General features: G+C 35.9%; 1 pseudogene; it reads left to right on the top strand.

Moving 5' to 3' along the window:
• LOC137614901 (uncharacterized) overlaps nt 1–21,980 on the top strand; it is a 443,986-nt pseudogene that overhangs the window by 403,263 nt on the left and 18,743 nt on the right.

Raw genomic sequence — 21,980 nt, 5'->3', positions numbered from 1 at the left:
CCATCCCCTCCCTGAGAAGGTAGCAGCCGTTCAGAACTTCCCCACACCCTCGACTGACAAAGCTCAGCAGGAATTCTTGGGCATGGTCAACTATTAACACCGTTTTCTGCCAGCCATTGCCGCCACTCTTGCTCCCCTCTACGCCTTCCTCCAGGGCAAGCCAAAGGACCAAGAAGCGGGGCTTCTGCAACCCACAGAAGGCCCTATCAACCGCTGCAGCTCTCACTTTTCCTATCCCATATGCCCCTCTCCTTCTCTCCACTGATGCCAGCGACGTAGCTATGTGTGCAGTACTCGAACAGGTGGTCAACGGCTCGCCCCGCCCATTGGCCTTCTTCAGCAGAAAACTGTCCAAGGCAGAATTGGGTTATTCTACCTTTGATCGCGAATTGCTGCCGGTGCAATTGGCTGTCCGTCACTTTCGCCATTTCTTAGAGGGTACGCCCTTCATCATTCGCACAGACCACATGCCTCTGGTGCATGCCTTCACTCGACAGTCTGAAGCCTGGTCCGCCCATCAACGCCAACATCTCTCCTCCGTGGCTTAATACAATTGCACCCTTCAATACGTCCCTGGGAAAATGAATCCCATTGCCGATGCCCTGTCAAGAAACACGTTGGCTGCTGTTCAACTGGGATTAGATTACAATGTCTTGGCTGAAGCCCAACAACAGGATCCAGAGTATGAAGCATGTAGGGCATCCTGCACATCCCTCCGTTGGGAAGACATCCCCCTCGACGACTCCAACACCACCCTCCTCTGTGACGTCATTACTGGTAGACCGCGACCTTGGATTCCTGCTCCCATGCGCCGACAGATGTTTGATTTCACTCACGGCCTTTCATATCCCTCGTGCCGTTCTACTGCACAACTGCTGAAGACGAAGTTCATTCGGCACTGCGTTTCTAAGGATGCCAAGGATTGGGTCCGCGCCTGTACTTCTTGCCAAACTTCCAAAGTACATTGACACATAGATTGAGGAATGGGCACCTTTCCTCAACCTCAGCGTCGTTTCGCCCACATTCACGTCGACGTTGTAGGCCCCCTGTCCACATCACAAGGACATTGTTACCTGATTACCGTCATCGACTGCTCCACTCGTTGGCCTGAAGCCATTCCCATGGAAACTGCAACGTCCGCCTCATGTACATCTGCCTTACTCTCAGGATGGATTGCAAGATTTGGTATCCCCAAGCATATTACTTCTGACAGGAGTACCACTTTCACCTTTCAATTGCGGACGTCATTAGCAAATCTCCTGGGCATCACCCTACATCAGACAACTGCCTACAACCCCACTGCCAATGGAATGGTTGAATGTTTTTATCGCACCCTCAAAGCAGCTTTGATGTCCCTCTGCAAGGATTCCAACTGGTTTACTCAGCTTCCCTGGGTCCTCCTGGGACTAAGGACCACTCCTAAAGACGCCCTCGACGTCTTGGTATCTGAAATGGTGTATGGCAACCCGTTGGTCGTCCCTGCCGAATTATTTCCTTTTGCAACCTTCTCTGACGATCTCCAGCGCATACGTCACGTCGTAGGAAAATTTAATCCATGCCGCCAGACTTACAAGCCCCCAGCGAAGCATCACATACTGACAAACTTGCACTCTGCAATGCACGTCATCCTACGCAACGACACTAGCAAGCCACAGCTAACGCACCCTTACATTGGCCCTTTCCTTGTTATCTGACGCAGTCCGAAAGCATTCCTACTAAACATTCGAGGCAAAGAAGATTGGGTCTTCATTGATCGTCTAAAACCTGCTTATCTCCTGCCAGATGACCCGCCTACAGTTCGCCTCTCTAGATCAGGGCGCCCTATTTAACATGTACAGTATGTAATTTTTAGGGGTGAAGCCATGTACCAACTGTGTGTCACACGATTGTACATATTAACGACATTTCATTTTTTGTATATATTATGCTTGTATCTTTGCTCTCCCCTCGCACTGATAAAAACCTGAAATAACATGTCTGTTTTCTCACCGTTAATTGTTAACCGGTGAGCTTTTCGGTTGAACACGAAATTGCCTGTTATGTTTTGTATGTCCTTTTTGCCTGGGGTTTATGTATATATAAACGAGTATTCTGTAATAAAGTTTACTCTGTTGCTTTCATTCTGCATTTGAGTCACAACCATCTCTCGGCCCGTCACAGTACATAATATCTTCAGTAGGGGAATATGCTACTGACCATTATCAAATTTAGTGCTCTTTATCACATTATGTATGTTGTGAATTTTAATATATTCTTAACTCCTAAATACCTATATGAATTAGTTGCTTCGAATTTTGAATCATCCATCTTAGTTGTCCTACTTTATCTCATATTTGGGCGTTATATTTATATGTTCACATGGGCATATGAATTATTTTCTTTCCTCTCTTTTCCTAATTTCTAATTGACTCTCTAATATCTTATCACGATTACCACTCCCCTCATTACTAGTGATGATGATAATGATGATGAATATTACAAGGCTTATAGATTAAAGAGTCATTACCCTTTTCATGTTTTGAATGGCATTATTTTATTTTCCCATCCAAAAATTGAAAAACTAGTGCTCTCCTCTCATATCAGAATTATAGTTATCTTCAGGTTTTTTTAATTTACTAATAAAATTTCCTTTGACTGAGAAAAAACCTTTTATCTCCTCGTTTAACAGGATTAAGTGATAACGGAAGCAGCCCTGACACATCTACATCAAACATAGGCAACAACTCTACTCTGGTGCCAAGCTCTTGTACTCATCTTTCAGAGAGACCACAGAAATTGGAAGTTGTTAAGACTGCTTCGAGTGACATTTATTCCTTGAATGAAGAGGACGTCAATGAAGCCCTCAAAAAATGGGTTTCTTCTTTAGCAATTACACATCCTGTTTATTCATTGCATGAATGTTTTAAGAGACTTGGAGCTATCAACCAGCAACCATCTGTCCAAACTTGTAAAATTCAACATTTGTGCCATCCTTATGGTGAGCAGCCTGTTAAACCTGCATCACCACACAAACATCTTTCACAAGAGGAACCAATAGATTATTCTCCTAGAGAGAGAACCACTTTCATTTTCCAAACAAAGAAGGAGTCGTACTCTTCACGAGAAGGTCCTTCAATATCATGCAAAAGCCAATTCTTACCAAAGAAAACTAAATCTAATATATTCACTGATGAAAGTAATCCACTTACAGTGAAAGATTTTGAGCATACTTCTCTTACTGAAGAAAAGTTGGATCGCTTACACAAAGAGGAATGCCTTCATTTTTACAATAATAACCAGAACTTCATGGTAAGCTGGAGCAGGATCTAGGCAATATTCCAATAAGTTTTTGAGACTAAAATGAAATGTTCATATTCAATTTTCATAATTACTTGATAAGAAAATATTTTGGTTACATCTAATAAAACTTCCTATATAGAGTATCCTTCTGTTGACAGAACATAATTGAAGAACCTGGCACAGGGCTTACAGAAGACCAAAAGATAGCTCTATTCACGCAATTTTTAAAACACTCCAAGCAAGAGGCGACGGGAGAAAGTAGTGAAGTTTCCATGGATATCATACAAAAGAGCTATTCTAAAAAGGTTATGCCTGTTCCAGATATAATCCCACTTGTAGGAAAAGGTAAGAAACACTTTAATTAAATATTATTTTGTGCTGCATGTAAATCTGGTGTAATAGGTGTGCTTTTTTTATATTTTCAGGCATTGAGAAATATCACTTCTGCCATGAAGCTCCCGTGATACAGTTTTGGTTATAGACGAGTATTAGATCTACGTCCAAGTAACGAGGAAAGACTAGAGGGACATAACTTGAAGGCTATCATTTAGGTCAAACAGAAAAAGAAAATAAGTGTCTGTTAGAATATTGGATTACACCGAAATAATTCGAATAATTTTTCTCAGAAATTATTTTTCCTTGACACTATAAAGCAGTCTCTTATTCCATATGTAAATGACTGACAAATTATTATTTAAAAAACCTATATTAATTTCATAAGGTTTAGAAAAGGGCCACTGTTAGGATTAAATGAGGAGTTGGCAGAATTCCTGTTTGGTGTCTAAATCAGTATGGAATGTTTGCGGAAAGTAAGAAAAGGTGATACAAGAAGTTTTGGGATGATAAAATGAGGGATTTAGAGGAAAAGAATTCTGAAGTTATTACAGGACAAAAGATAGGGATGCTAAATAAAAGGTAGAGAGAGAGGTCATTGTATATTCAATATCAGGTATTTAAACTGAGTAAATACTTAGAGCTTAGAAGTTAATAAACAATGTATCTTGGGATTTAACAGGATAAGGGAAAAATGCTCAGTGGAGAGAAACCGGGTCTATATCGATGGAATAAAATTTAAAGCCTGTTGAGTTAACTCTGAGTAGTGGCCTATTCCTTAAGTGACAAGGACTAAAACATTGAAAAATGGGGAGATACGTATAAGAAATGTTACATAAATTTGAGTCGGTGGAAATATGAAACAGATTATTTTGAGGGTGTTTTGATTAGGAAGAGAATGGCGTTGTTGGGAAGTGTATAATATAATATTGTTGGAGGAAGGAAAGGATTATAACCTAGAAAATGCTGAATGGATTGAGTAGGAGAGGTATAAGAACGGATGGAACTTTGCATTTGGCTTCAATAACAAGTGGGCAAGTTACATTCAGGGTTTGTTGTTTTGCTGATGATTATTGTACTTGACTTACTTACTTTGATGGCTGCTTTTCCGGTCCCATACAGCAAGGGAACCTCACTCTCTACAGGACCTCCACTGTCGTTTTACCTTGTTCGTTCAGAGTATTTATATTTTCAGATCACGTATTGTTCATTTACTGTTAAATCGTCACTGTCAAAAGACTCATGAAATAAGAAAGTCTTCAGTTTCCTATTGAAAGGCTTAATGTTTTCAATCATTCGAATGTTTCGTGGGAGCTTATTATATAGTCTCGGGGCCGCATATTTAAAGCTCTGGAGCCCAAAGTGGACATAAATCTAGGTTCCAACAGTTTGAAGCCATCTGTAACTATTCTCGTGTCGACACGATTTGTTGGCTGCGCAATATGTAGCAATTCTCTTAAGTATTTTGGACGACCGGTTCTGATAACTTGGTGGGTTATTGTGTTGGTGTGGTACTGTTATAAACACACATTATGGTTCCAATCAAAATGTCTCTTCAATGTGTTATATATTTTAGACTTGCAGGTTACTTCTTCTGAATAAGTCTAAGTAAGTTAACTTTAAAACAGTTTATTAGCAGCTCCATCACAGGAGTACAGATGGTTTGGTCGGATGACCATTCCGTATGACAGGTTGATAAGACTTAACAAAAATATATTGTCTGATGATAACGTATACTTAGTTATCTCAGCATTTACGTAAAATGGTAAACACAACATTAATATAGGAAGCTATTTAGATCCGGTGAGACACAACTCTTCTCACGGTTTGAATTGTGTTTACTCTTCATAGAAAATGTTACATTGCAAATGTTTAGCTTGGTCTTGACTTTCGCATCCTGTTTATGACTGACTTGGCGTTCTCACACTCCTCCTAACTTCTCCATTGACCTCTTGGGTCATGGATTTAATCATGTAATTTTACACACATTACATTAGCTCGGACAGCTACCTTCAATTAATTGAACACAAATAATACGTTAGAAATATGTTTACTAGGAGTGTGACTGGATATATATATATATATATATATATATATATATATATATATATATATATATATATATATATATATATATATATATATATATATATATATATATATATTATTCTTTTTTTAACTTTAGCCATAAACAAGTGATTAAGGATGAATGTTCAAATAGGTACATAAAAAAAATACATACCCAACAGATATTGTCAAAAACAAAACAAAACAAAAAAATGCATGGAAAATACAGATTATTATATGGTACATTGCTAGCAAAGGATTACATGGTACCCCCCCCCCCCCACAAAAAAATACTGATGTAGGCCTATACTTAGATTCAAAAGTCCGCCGACACTCAGGGAGAATCGCTCGTCAGAGGTCTCTAGTGTTACCATGACAAAACAAATAAAGAGTTGCATTTCTTACTACTTCTTCGGAGATAGGCGGAGTCTTGTCCAAGCTCAGCGAACGCTGGAAAATATTACAAATCTTGTTGCCATCTTTTATGCTGTGGTATCATTTGACATCTCAACTATCCAATACAAATACACAAAACACACACAGACGCACACACATTATATATATGTATATATATATATATATATATATATATATATATATATATATATATATATATATATATATATATATATATATATATATATATATATATATATATATATATATATATATATATATATATATATATATATATATATATATATATATATATATATATATATATATATATAAATCTAGAATCTGTATAAGCATGTAGAAATTAATGGAGTGGCATAACTTAACAATTCCTTCCGTTAACAGCTACATTATATTGTTCGGAGATCCGACATTAGTCTTGTTCCAGTTTTATTTATGGCTCGATGCTGTAAAGTATTCATAAAAACGCCATAAATGAGTTATACGAGCCTTGACTCCTTGAGGACATTCATAGAGAGAGAGAGAGAGAGAGAGAGAGAGAGAGAGAGAGAGAGAGAGAGAGAGAGAGAGAGAGAGATTACAATAGTGAATGTAGTAATTGGTCACCATATGAATTGATTTCTAGACATTCATGCATATCAGGAGAAATTTTCGCTTGATATTGCAATGTTTCCAATAAAAATTATTGTATTATGATTCCAAAAACTTAGTTTTAGAATGCTAAATTGATTGCTAAAGACTTTCATAGGCCTTTAGATATTCATAGATAGGAACATTTTGGAATACATAAGGATACTTTACTGAAAAATATTTCCCAAGTCATTCAGATTCAAGGGGGTGTGCCATCTCAGTCTAGTTCGCAACCCTCTTGCCCTTTATTCATAAAAAATTTACTTTTCCTTTTCCGCCCGTATTTATGGCTAAGAACGGTTGGCATTGGCATTTAAACTAAAATTTTAAATATATACAGTAAAATCTTTGCTGTTGCTAATTCAATCTTTATTACAAGAGCTTCAATTTGCTTGATAATTACTGAGGCCCTATAACAAAATTGGAGATAGTTATCACCGAGTAGCGATAACGGAATTATTTTGTTAGACTTAAATGCTCATCCACATAATAGGAGATTTTGGAACAAAAATAGCTTTAATTAGAGAGTCGTTGTCTTATGAGTGTTTGAAGGATTCGTTAGAAAGAATCCTTATACCAACATTTGTCCGGCTCGAAGTTATACTATTTAGTTACTGTAGATCATTATGTTCTGTAGTCCTCCACATACCACAAGTTTTCCTATTAATATGCTCATTACAAAAGTACTCTGTAGGATAATTTGCCCGTTTGCTTTAAAATCACCCAAGATGTTTTCGTTAACTGGAATAATCATAAAGGAATATGATTGAAATTGTATAAAAAATGTGAGTGAAATAGTGCTCAAAATGCCTTATTTTCTAATCCAGCTAAGGAATATCTCGTTTTGGCTTCACACAAATTTCGAAAGGTTACAGGTTGGAATGGTCAAGTGCAAGTGTTTCTTGTTGCCGCTCAGGAGAGATTTCTTTTCTGGAGGGATAGTGAGAAACTAGGAACTAAAATTGACGGCCTTAGATGAATACCGGCGAAAAAGGCAATTTTTCTTAAAAATGCCGAGGATGTTTAATAAACGAATGAATAAAGAATGAATGAAAGGAACACAAATAGGAACTTGATCATGGAGACTTACGCCTATTTGAATCACGATTATTAGAAGTCAGCGTAATCAATCTACGTAATTTTCTTAAGATAAAGCTACTAGTACTGTAATTACATAATCACTGATAACTTACAGCCAAGGTATTAGTGTAGGAAATCATTTTGTGCTCATGCCCCCTGCGCTTATATTTTGTTTTGGAAAATTAGAGAATATATTACGGGAAAATTAGTATTTCTTACTTTTATTACAAAATCTTGGAAAATTATGTTGTTCTGAGGACAAGAGACATTTATATATGATTTATCAATAAAGCAAATTTCTCAAAGGTTTTGCTCGAAGGTAATAGTGGTTTCATTTACCGCAATACAATTCCTTTTCGATTCAGTAAACTAAATTCTGATCGTATTCAAAGTGCTATGCAGTCATCAGTATTTACTGTTTCCATCACAGATTATTTATTATGCAAAGTTAATAGTTAACTTTGGTTACTAATCAACCTTAGAACATCAAAGGCTATTTATTCGGTTGCTACTGGCTACTACAGCTGAACTAATTATGAATTAGGTTAGCAATATTTCATGGAACATTAACAGTTATCAAATTAGATTGAGGCAATGGTACAATATTTTACATGTTGCATCAAAAATTTCTTACCCTCTTTCCACAACCTCTAAAATACAAATGACTTCCTTGTTTCCTCAAATTCTTCAGTGTCGGACTACCCGGGGGAGTAGTAATCCCCCCCCCCTTACCTAGCGCCCCCCCCCCCCCCCCGCCACCTACCCATCCATTGAAAGTGTCTACTGGGCTCCTCAAAAGAATAGTAAAAATAATTATATATATATATATATATATATATATATATATATATATATATATATATATATATATATATATATATATATATATATATATATATATATATATATATATATATATATATATATATATATATATATATATATATACATATATATATATGTGTGTGTGTGTGTGTTTTATGTATTTGTAGTGAATACTAGAGGGCCAAATGATACCACAGAATGAAATATGGCAACTCGATTTGTAATATTTTTAAGCGTTCTCTGTGGTTGGACAAGTCTCCGCCCATTTCCTTGAAGGTAGTAAGAAGACCAACTCTTTCTTTGTTTTGTCATGGTAACACTAGAAACCTCTGACGAACGATTCCCCTTGAGTGTCGGCGGACTTTGAATATAAGTGTACATATGATTTGGTAACTTGTACAGAATAGTTGTCACCTTTGTCAAAAATACAAATTATTATAATACGGTAACTAATACGTATATTTGTTACCTTGGTAAAGATATAATTTCAATGCACAAACAAAAATTCCTGGTACATACACGCACCACGGTTTCGTATATTTATATATAGGGCTTATACATTTTATTAGATGCCCATAGATTCTTTATTTTAACATTTAGGGCTTATACATTTTATTAGATGCCCAAAAAAGGATTTTTTTTTTAAATGTTTTCAAAATACAAATGTCTTAGAGTCTCTTCAACCACATATTACTAGCGTACTGAACGCTTTTCGTGCATAACACTATTCCAAACAATAAGGAGTTTTGTCTGGACATGGCAAAACGTTCTGTTTGAGCCCCATCTTACTGTGCCTTAACCTACGCCAAACAAAGATGTTAACGGCGATAAATATCATCACCGTAACGCTGATTGCTGCTAGTAACACGTAGAACCGAAGATCTGCATAAGTCGGCGACGGGTGGTCCATCTCGGTTAATTCCATCAACCGCTTAGCCACTCGTGCGTTTTATGGGAGAGGTAAAGATGGGATTGTAGTAGACCACGTGAAATTCGCGAAGTAGGCCCGTTCTCTGATGATAGTATTAATTCCTCGGACCATGTAATTCGTGGACGTACCGATGCAACCATCTGCTGTAACGAAGATTTGGGGATAGAACGTGGATCCGTCCGGGCATGATACATTGAAGCCGGCCTTGTCGTATCGTATCCACGAGCCGTTGTTCAGTCTGCAATTGAACTTATTATCGTCAAAGGGATAAAGTTTTTTCAGACAATTTTCATGTGTATGGGAGAGAGTACCGTTTAGCACTATACCTAACTCACATGAATCCATTGATTTTTTATGGAATTCAAAGGAGTCAGCTGTACATATTTTTTTATTCATTGCGTCTGAACAGTGAGTTAATTTATTTAAGTCTTTAACGACCGTATATGTTTCCTTGTCAGGGGAAATCAATATGTGTCTTGTCAAACTGGATATTACTGGGCTTGAGTTATTCATCATGAAAGTCGGAAATGGTGATATCCTGTATGATTGCCAGGCATCGGAAGAATCAAAGGGAATTGTAATCATAATCCTGTAATTTTCAACGCTTACTGTAATTAGGCTGTAATAAAATTCTAATTTATGTGCGTCTAACAAAGGAATATAACCTATTTTCTCCCGTCCGTTCTCCAGAATTAACGTTAAATCTTTTATCGGCAACAAATGCGGTGAGAGAACACCTTTAGTCGCTAACGTAATAGCTTCCACATAGTCTTGTGATTTCTCAATGAAATGTGCAATTTTATCATGGATATGATCTATTTTTGAATTATAATACGTTAACGTTGCCAACAAGTCTTGTACTTCCATAATCTGACTGATATTACTAGAATGTTCGTTCACCAAACTCATAATTTGATTGATAGAAGTTAACTGATTCCTTAGTTCTGATAAACTAATTTGTTTTCATGTGTTAAAAACTCAATATTCTTATTTTGATTACTAATTTTAAGACGATTTGAAATCCCTAAGACTAAACTTGCAACAGATCCAAAGATGTTTAGTGCAGCAAAAATAAACGGGTTACATTTTTCAAGGTTAGTGTGTCTTACTGTCCACATCAAAAGGTCACGAGCCAAAGATTCTGCCTCGAAAGTCTCATTTTGCAAGTCGTAGGATAGCATCTATGCAACTTTTAGTGTCGGTGCAAGCGAACTCTCTGTATTAAAAGGAAAGTGTCTTCTATGTATTTCATTTAATGGAGCAGCAAACCTTGAAATGGCGCTCTTTAAGCTAGTGATGTCATTCTCTGGGAGAAAAATTGCTTGCATGCATACTTCTATAACTATATTACTTGCAGTAATAAATACGTCTTCTGTTCTCTCTACTATAGTGCCATATTTAAAATCTATACTTTTAGTTTTAGAGCTCTTCCCACACGAGAAAAATGTCGGAGCGAACAATATCACTCCTAACAATAAAAACTTCATCTTGGAAACCTGTTATGAGAAAAATATATGTAATTACTCTTGTATTAAGAAGAAAAAAATGTTAACAAATAAGTTTCATAGATAAAAATAAAAAAAAAAATTCCCTCACTTCCTTCTCTCTTATTTTAATTTCTTATGTGAGCCAATGGTACAATTCCCTCATCAATGGGTTGGGATAAGTTTTGAACTCTAAATCTATTGGCCGTTAATGTTTCCAAAATACTAAATGGGCTTTCAAACTTAAGTGTTAGTTTATTGATTGATTGATTGATTTAAAGTTTTCAGGCATCCTGATGTTAGTTTATAATTGAGTCCTTTACGTACATTTACCTGTATGTATACATTATCACCCACGGTATATGTTTTAGTTGGCTTCGCTATTTTATCATGATTTCTTTTCATTATGATTTGTGATTCTTCTAAATTCTTTCGAAGGATATCAAAACGACTTTTGCTTGCATTTATACATTCTTTTAAAGGATTTGATAAATTAGTTGTAGGCGTTAATACATGGAAAGGCGTTCTAACTGGGGTACCATACAATGTCTCGTGCGGCGACATTTTAATTGATATATGATATGAGTGATACAGAGCACTTAGTACCGCAGGTATTGCAATATCCCAGTTGGGGTCTGATCCCCCTAGTGTTGATCTTAATATGTTTAAAACCTTCCTATTCGCTCTTTCCACTAGCCCATTTGACTCTGGGTGATAGATCATGGTATTGATTTTCTTTATGCTAAGGAATTCACACAATGAGGTAAGGAAATGATTATTAAATTCTCCACCTGAGTTTGATATTATCATGTGTGGAATTCGATGTTTACAAATGTAACACTCGTAAAACTTCCAAGCGCATTCAATCGCAGTTTTAGTTTTAAGTGCTGTCAGTTCTGTATATCGAGTCAAAGCATCTACAATTACTAAGAGGTGCTTATTTCCTCTGTCTGACTCGTAAAATCCTGTTAATAAATCTAAATGTATCCTTTCAAAGGGTTGATTGGGCACGGGATAAGCCCCTAGGCTGACAGGTGTTTTTGTGTGCCCTTTGTTTTCCTGACAAGTGCGACAATTAGCTATGTGTTATTTTATATATGTAAGCATCGTATGCCAATAAAACAATGATTTAGCTTTCTGTGACATTATGGAGAACCCCGGGTGTCCATGCAATGGATTTGTATGCAACCAATTTAGGACAGTGGATATAAGTGAGATTGGTACCACTACCTGGTCGTTAGTCACATGTGGTGTATTGCAGGTTTTCCTTGTCACGGATCTACACAGAATATTGTCTTTGATTATATAATTCTGTTGCGTATACTTTATATATTCCTTTTCCTTACGATTTCCTTCCAAAGCATTTATAATTTTTTCTAATTTCTGATCTTTTCTTTGCTCAGTCTGTAATAATTCAGCGCTCCAGCCCAGATTTCCTGTTCAGATACAGTTTTAACAATAGGCATGGATGTTGATATATCTATTAATTCAGCTAATGGCTCCGTACAAGATGACACGGGGTTGCGTGATAATGCATCAGCAATGATATTTGCTTTCCCTGGTAAATACCCGATTCTCGCGCCAATATCTTGGATGATCAAATGCCACCGAGTTCGTTTGGGGCTGTGACTAAAGCCTTTAAAGAAGTCGGTTAGGGGTTTATGATCAGTAAGAACCTTAATGGGATAACTGTATATTATGAACTTAAAATGCACTAGTGAATTAACAATAGCTAGTCCTTCCTTGTCTATTACTGCATACTTACTTTCGGAAGTTCTCAGTTTTCGTGAATAAAAAGCTATCGGGAAAAACTGTTTTCAGCAATACCCCACCTACTCCTAAATTTGAGGTGTCTGTTGCAATGAAGAATTCCTTACCGAAGTCAGGAAATTTTAACCCTGGATAGGTACGCTCCTCGGACACCCCTTTAAGGGTATACTCGGACGCGAACGACCCCGACGCCAAAAAAAATTCTTGAAAAATCAGTTTTTGCAGTAACCTCCTTTTTTCTTTTGCCAAAAAAAACTTCAATGAATGCTTAAAACAACTGTAAAAATAAATACTACTCATCTGCAGAAAAACTATTTATTATAAATATTTTAAAAAATTAAGTAGAAAAAAAAAGACCTGACATAAAAATTCATAAAAAAAAAGTTTATACATATATACACAAATCCTTTTAGGAATTGATTCTTGAATGTTTAGGACACATCTTGATGTATTTTGGATGAAGTCAGACCCATGGAGGTGAAGATCTGAAATGAGAAAAAAAGAGTAACTTTTTTTGGCCAAAAAAATTGTCCAAATTTCATGAATTTTTTTGGGTACCCAAATGAAATAGGAAGTGGCTAATTTTTTTAGGGAATAAACATATGTTATCCTAAAATAGAAATATGTAAAAAAATCTTCATTATTTTGTAAATTACATTTATATCAGGGGCCATATCTAAAGGTAATTTTTTGAGTACTTAGAAATTTCGTAAAAAAATACATATATTTAATATATAATATGATATTTATGCAGGTAAAAACATACCAAAATATCACAAATTCTATAGGGAACAAGAATATATATAGATAGGGCAGCTTACGCTTCGGATATGTCCACAAAAGGGCCGCCAACCACACTGACTCAGACTCCCTAATCTGCCACTTGAAATGTAGGAAGGGTATGCCAATTTCAAGGTGTTATTTACTAATCTAATTATTATTGGATATGCATAAAAATTGTATGGTGGGTTGCTGGATAATTGTCGATTATTTTACGACTATAAAATTGAAATTCTGACCCAAAATTTTTTTTTGAAGGGAAATAAAATCGAAAAAAAAAAAATGTAAAACAATATAATATTTTAGCTAAAAAAATTTGATGATATTCAATCAAAAAAAAAGTAAACAAAATTTTCCGACAAATAAACATCTAGAGGAATCATTACTCTGTGATAGTTCCTTAGTACGTAGTAATTTTGAAAGAATTGGGAAAAAACGAAAAAATGGCAATCACCGGAAAATCGAACACATACCTATATATACGCCATATCTGGCTAAAAAAAAAATAGGCATGGGTAGCCAGATCATCTAGAAACACTTTCCAACACTATAAAAATATAAGTTTTGCGACACTACTTGCCAATTCCTTACGGTAACATGACTAAGCGAAAAAATGCAAAACAAATAAAAAGGGGCACTCGCGGAAAAATGGCTAACATTCTAATATACGGCATTTCAGAAAAAAAAAATTCAGCCACGTGCTAGGCAAACCATCAAGGCACATTTTCCGACAAATAAACATCTAAATGAATCATTACTCTGTGATAGTTCCTTAGTACGTAGTAATTTTGAAAGAAATGGGAAAAAACGAAAAAATGGCAATCACAGGAAAATCGAACACATACCTATATATACGCCATATCTGGCTAAAAAAAAAAAGATAGGCATGGGTAGCCAGATCATCTAGAAACACTTTCCAACACTATAAAAATATAAGTTTTGCGACACTACTTGCCAATTCCTTACGGTAACATGACTAAGCAAAAAAATGCAAAACAAATAAAAAGGGGCACTCGTGGAAAAATGGCCATTCTAATATACGGCATTTCAGAAAAAAAAATTTCAGCCACGTGCTAGGCAAACCATCAAGGCACATTTTCCGACAAATAAACATATAAATGAATCATTACTCTGTGATAGTTCCTTAGTACGTAGTAATTTTGAAAGAAATGGGAAAAAACGAAAAAGTGGCAATCACAGGAAAATCGAACACATACTTATATATACGCCATATCTGGCTAAAAAAAAAATAGGCATGGGTAGCCAGATCATCTAGAAACACTTTCCAACACTATAAAAATATAAGTTTTGCGACACTACTTGCCAATTCCTTACGGTAACATGACTAAGCGAAAAAATGCAAAACAAATAAAAAGGGGCACTCGCGGAAAAATGGCTAACATTCTAATATACGGCATTTCAGAAAAAAAAAATTCAGCCACGTGCTAGGCAAACCATCAAGGCACATTTTCCGACAAATAAACATCTAAATGAATCATTACTCTGTGATAGTTCCTTAGTACGTAGTAATTTTGAAAGAAATGGGAAAAAACGAAAAAATGGCAATCACAGGAAAATCGAACACATACCTATATATACGCCATATCTGGCTAAAAAAAAAAAAGATAGGCATGGGTAGCCAGATCATCTAGAAACACTTTCCAACACTATAAAAATATAAGTTTTGCGACACTACTTGCCAATTCCTTACGGTAACATGACTAAGCAAAAAAATGCAAAACAAATAAAAAGGGGCACTCGTGGAAAAATGGCCATTCTAATATACGGCATTTCAGAAAAAAAAATTTCAGCCACGTGCTAGGCAAACCATCAAGGCACATTTTCCGACAAATAAACATATAAATGAATCATTACTCTGTGATAGTTCCTTAGTACGTAGTAATTTTGAAAGAAATGGGAAAAAACGAAAAAGTGGCAATCACAGGAAAATCGAACACATACTTATATATACGCCATATCTGGCTAAAAAAAAAATAGGCATGGGTAGCCAGATCATCTAGAAACACTTTCCAACACTATAGAAATATAAGTTTTGCGACACTACTTGCCAATTCCTTACGGTAACATGACTAAGCAAAAAAATGCAAAACAAATAAAAAGGGGCACTCGCGGAAAAATGCCCAACATTCTAATATACGGCATCTCAGATAAAAAAAAAGACATGCACGTGTTAGCCCAACCATCAAGGCACACTTTCTAACACATAAAGATGAAAAAAAAATCAATAATATACGGCAATTCCTTACTACGTAGTAAATTTTTACAAATATTGAAAAAAAAAACAGAAATTGGCAACCGCAGTTAAATACCCAATATACCAATAACTACGTCGTACCTGACAAAAACAAAATCCCGCATGGGTAGCCAGATCATCTAGACACACTTTCCAACACTAAAAAAGCAAAAGTTTTACGACACTATTTCGCAATATCTTACGGAAAAATGACTTGGCAAAAAAATGAAAAAAAATGAAAAAGGGGTACTCGCGGTAAAATGCCCGACATTCTAATATACGGCATCTCAGATAAAAAAAAAGACATGCACGTGTTAGCCCAACCATCAAGGCACACTTTCTAACACATAAACATGAAAAAAAATGAATAATATACGGCAATTCCTTACTACGTAGTAATTTTTACAAATATTGAAAAAAAACAGAAATTGGTAACCGCAGTTAAATACCCAATATACCAATAACTACGTCGTATCTGACAAAAACAAAGTCATGCATGGGTAGCCAGATCATCTAGACACACTTTCCAACACTAAACAAGCAAAAGTTTTACGACACTATTTGGCAATATCTTACGGAAAAATGACTTGGCAAAAAAATGAAAAAAAATGAAAAAGGGGCACTCGCGGTAAAATGGTCCTCGTGGTGATGAACGACATTTTAACTAAAAAAAAAATCATGCACATGGTAGCCAAACAATCCACCAAGACTTTCCACAACTGATAACCTATACAAGTTGTACCATTCTACGACAATTTCATAATACGTAATAACTTTGATAATTATGCAAACTACCTTAGAAGGGTAAACTCGGTCGCGAACGACCCCGACGCGTCTCAGAAATCGGGGAAGGAGTACAGCTACAGCAATGCACATCTGGACACTACTAGAGCGTGTAGGGGAGACACCTCCTGCAGGTCGATCACCCACAAATTCAGTCACGGGGGTGAGTCACGTGAGAAAAACCTGTTTTTTTTTGACGCTCGGGGTCGCGAACGACCCATCGTACCTATCCAGGGTTAAGATACGAGAACTACACAGTTCATCTTTTAAGGTATTAAACGCCTGTTGATTCTGCTCAGACCATATGAAATCTACGCCCTTCTTCGTAAGATCAGTTAGGGGAGCGGCTATTATTGAATAATTGCTTATAAAATGCCTGTAATATACACTACACCCCAGAAATTGCTGTATTCCCTTGACATTAGTAGGTATCGGAAAGTTACGGATAGCCGACACCTTATCGTGGACTACTTTAAGACCTTGGCTAGACACCGTAAAACACAAATAGACCAATTCTGTTTTGAAAAGTTTACACTTACTAATCTTTACCCTTAAGTTATGTTGTCTTAGTCTCTGTAGTACTAGTTCTAGTTTACGTAGATGTTCTTCTAAGGTATTGGAAAAGATTACAAGGTCGTCCATATAGGCATGCAATATATCCCCTAGCAAGTCTCCAAACACTATGTTAATCATTCTAGTAAATGTTATGGGAGCACAACATAAACCAAAAGGCATACGTAAAAATTCATAATGTCCCCTGGCTGTGCTGAAGGCAGTGTATGGGATACTATTTTCTTCTAATGATATCTGGTGAAAGCCTTCAAGTAAGTCCAAACTGGTAAGATATTTATTCTGACCTAACAAAGATAAAGTATCGTCAGTACATGGCACTGGGAATCGATCAGGGATCGTTTCCTCATTTAGGCGACGGAAATCTACGCAGATACGCCATGTTCGATCTTTTTTCAGTACAACTATTAATGGAAGATTATAAGGGCTCTTCGATATCCTAATGACTCCTTCTAGCATTTTTACCTACTTCATCATTTATCTCATTCTGGAATTTCATACGGAGTCAGTACGAGGGTACATAGATAATTTTCTGCTTGTCCTTTAACCTTATTTGATGTTCGATAACATCTGTTTTTCCTAAGGATCCATCCGTAGTGGAAAAAACATCATGATATTCAGTTAAAAGTCCAAAAAATTTCTGCTGAATTTCTTCTTCTTGAATGTCTTTATTGATTTTATTTTTAATAGATTGCAAAAGGGATTCATCCGCAACTGATTGGGCGTGATTGATTTCAGCGACGGTAAGAATACGATGTTTATAAACTTCTACATTCAAGATATGTTGATTTTTGTGAATTACTAAAGTGCTATTTAAATGATTACAGACTTCAATATTACATTGTTGTTGTGAGCCAACTGTATAAATAGCTTGTGTGACGGACAATCCGTTAGTTTTTAAAGTGTCGGAAAGGATTGATATTTCAGATCCCGGTAACACTTTCTTTACTTGCACTATTAAATTCGAAAGTACGTCAGGCTCGATAGATTGCGTGCAAGATGATATTACGGGTGAACGAGAATTCTGTTGGGTCGCGTATATTATTTCTTTATTAATGAGACAAGTTATTGGTTCTTCAACTTACGTTACTGTTTTATTTGTCGTCTCCTTTTTATCCAAAACTAATTTTAAGGTATTAGAAGACTTATAGAATTTTCCTTTGATATACACGCTGTGCTTGGCAGGGGCTAAGATAATGTTTTGATTACCCATAGACGGGTATCCTATAATTACACCTGGATACATATCAATGTTTTGTACAACAACAAAGGTATCGGCAAACGTGCGCTTACCGACCATGTACTGAACATGAGTTATGCCTATTACATTTAATTCATTATTTCCTATACCCGAGAGCCTTACTCCGGACTTCTCTATAGGGAAGTTCGAAAACAACAAATGATGTGTCCTCAAATCCACGATATTACGTGGACTACCAGAGTCAAAAAATAATGTAAAGGATCGGTGTTCTAAATATAATGTTGGTCGTAACTCATTTTGGCTTATTATTGTGTGAATTTGTTGCTAATCTACGGGATCATGCACTGATTTATTTGATTCGGTCGTGTGTTTCATAGGAAAATCTATTGCCGCACAATGATCTGATAAAACATTAAATGGATTATTTAATACTACTGATGTTGATTTGAATGACCCAACATCACTCTCTTCCCCACTCGAGTTAATTATGTAGTATTTGCTTTGCTCTTCACATTCTGAAAATTAGTCTGACCTTGCGAGTTCTGGCTAGACGGCCCAAGATCAGCGTTATTTGAAGAACTGTTTGTTTGTTTTTTATTTTGAACTGCATTGACGTTTGGCTGTTTCTTCTTATTGAACTGAGGATTTTTCTTTTTATTTCCATAGGGAATTGACTGTGGAATTGATTGTGGAATTGACTGTGTATTTCTAGGATTCTGTTGTTGATTACACGGGTAGCATCGACAATATGAATGAGTTGAACTATTATGTAACGAACAATATCGCGTTCTGCAGTCTGCGATCAAGTGAAGCAATTATAACACGTCATTCCTGCGACTTGACTATTATTAACTACGTTTACTTGTTGTGGCTTAGTTTCATTCTTTGCAAAAACTTGTGTAAACAAGGGATCAAGATCAGTACACTTGGACATGTATTTCTTTATCTGTTTATATATATCCAATTCTGTACTTTCGGGCATTAAATTTTTATCAAAACACTGCACTAAAGCTTCTGGCAACATAAGTGTCATGCAGGTTAAATACATTAATCGTAAGAAATCTTTCACGGAGATGTTATCTTTAGTAACCCAAGTGGAATTACCTAAAATATCCTCATACTCATTTAGCCTATCGGCAATGAGAGCTGCTCTCTCTATGATATTAAGCCGAGTCAAAGTGGCTTGATTAAGTGTATTTCTTAATGTTAAAACTACATCTAAGGCTTCCTCACCGCCATAGATCGCACGTAGCCTAACTTTGAGATCATCCCATGTAACTGCCTCTTGAAATGAAACTTCTCTCAAGTACGCACTCGCATCTCCTTTAGAGAAGTCTATAAAACTTTTAACTTCTTGTAATTGTACAAATGGGCCTAAGATTTGTTTAGCATTTAAGTGAGCATCGACGGAAGAAATCCACGACTCAACATTCTGAGGTATGAACCCATTGACCTGACCTTGAAAAGGAAGGATACTGAACGGGCATTCACTAGTGTTACAATGGGGGGTGGGGATGGGGTTACTAGGTCCGGGGGTGGGGTTACTCGGACTCACAGGAGGCGTCATGTTTACTTTACTTTTTTTCTATCTCTACGACTCCTTGCAATCCTATCAAAATCTCTATATGAATACAGACGTCCACTATACAATAAAGATTATAACATAATCCCCCAAAACAATGATACTAATATAAAGATATTTCCCGTGAACTTCTGAAAGAAAACGGGATTAGCACAGAGAAAAAAAAATTCTAGACGAGAATTCGAAGTTGAATACAGTTTCCTTTAATGAAAGAAAAAATGAAGATTAGCAAACAACTCACCCCAGCAATAATGGACGATCGACTCGTGATAACAACACTTCACTGTCTAAAACTGAAATGAATAAAGAAATGTACTTAGCTTCAGTTTATATGGGCGAAAGGCGATGTTTGTCATTTCCTCTCTCTCCCACTAGTTTGCGAAAGTTTAGCTGTTTGGGTGAATGTTTTCGGTCCGATTTCCCGTTGTAATGTTAAACATAGTGTTTCCTGGATATGGTTCTTGAATGTTTAATAAACGTTGAATGTCAGTCCTTCGTTTTCTTAAGATATCGATTGAAGATCCAGTTCCTCAGTTTGTATAACATTGATAGTTGATATTCAATGTGGTCATTTCTTCGGTGGACGTAGATACTTCGTCAAAATTGTAGATTCATTACTGTTGATTCTCTGGTTCTTTTAGCTTAAACGCTGCCACCAATTGCTGGTGTGGTACTGTTATAAACACACATTATGGTTCCAATCAAAATGTCTCTTCAATGTGTTATATATTTTAGACTTGCAGGTTACTTCTTTTGAATAATTCTAAGTAAATTAACTTTAAAACAGTTTATTAGCAGCTCCATCACAGGAGTATAGATGGTTTGGTCGGATGACCATTCCGTATGACAGGTTGATAAGAACTAACAAAAATATATTATCTGATGATAACGTATACTCAGCATTTACGTAAAATGGTAAACACAACATTAATATAGGAAGCTATCTAGATCCGGTGAGACTCAACTCTTCTCACGGTTTGAATTGTGTTTACTCTTCATGGAAAATGTTACATTGCAAATGTTTAGCTTGGTCTTGACTTTCGCATCCTGTTTATGACTGACTTGGCGTTCTCACACTCCTCCTAACTTCTCCATAGACCTCTTCGGTCATGGATTTAATCATGTAATTTTACACACATTACAATTATACGTATTTTGAATTCAATTCTCGCTTTAATCGGCAGCCAGTGTAAATTGATTAGTATAAGGGTGATCCTTTCTGTAGGTGGGACACCTTTTATCAGTCTTGCTCCTCTGTTTATTATTTTTGTAATTTTCCAAGTTGCACTTTTGGTAAATTGTAGTAGATAGAGTTGCAGTAGTCAACTCTGGTAATAACACAGGATTGAAGGTGTTCAGTATTTTGGAAGATATATGTATAGGGTTCATCCTTGAATTAGAAGCCCCCAGAAATTGTTTCTATTTACTTGAAAGTAAAAATTCAGCGGAAAGCAAAAAGTAAAGAAATCGTAAAACTACATGAAAATAGCGAGAAAATTCCGATTAATAAAGGAGTTTGACAGGGAAACCCCATTTCTCCTAAATTATTAATAGCGTGCCTAGTTTTTAAGAATTTAGATTTGGATAATGTAGGTAATAATGTTAATGAATAATAAAGTATCAACTAAAGATGTGCATATGACTTTGTTCTATTAGTTAAATATAAGGAGGAATAGTAAATGATGATATAACATTAGAATTGAGAAAGCATAAATGTAAGACTGAAAATGCATATGAGTAAATATATGGTAATGGTCAATAAGAAATGCAGAGAAAACAAATAAGGTTCATGGACGAAGCCATAGAAATCGTTAATGAATATACATACTTAGAACAGTGTAAATATTTCCCCAGAACATGAGACCGAAATTAAAAAATAGATGAGCATGGGATGGAGAGCTTTTGGTACACAAAATAAGGTTATGAAAAGTAAAATGCCACTTTCTTTAAAAAAGAAAAGTCTCTAATCAAATAGTCCTACCAAAATAAACTTA

Source organism: Palaemon carinicauda, chromosome 21 (genome assembly GCF_036898095.1).
Source record: "Palaemon carinicauda isolate YSFRI2023 chromosome 21, ASM3689809v2, whole genome shotgun sequence".
In the NCBI taxonomy this organism is placed as follows: Eukaryota; Metazoa; Arthropoda; class Malacostraca; order Decapoda; family Palaemonidae; genus Palaemon; species Palaemon carinicauda.
This window is presented reverse-complemented; position numbering and strand designations above follow the sequence as displayed.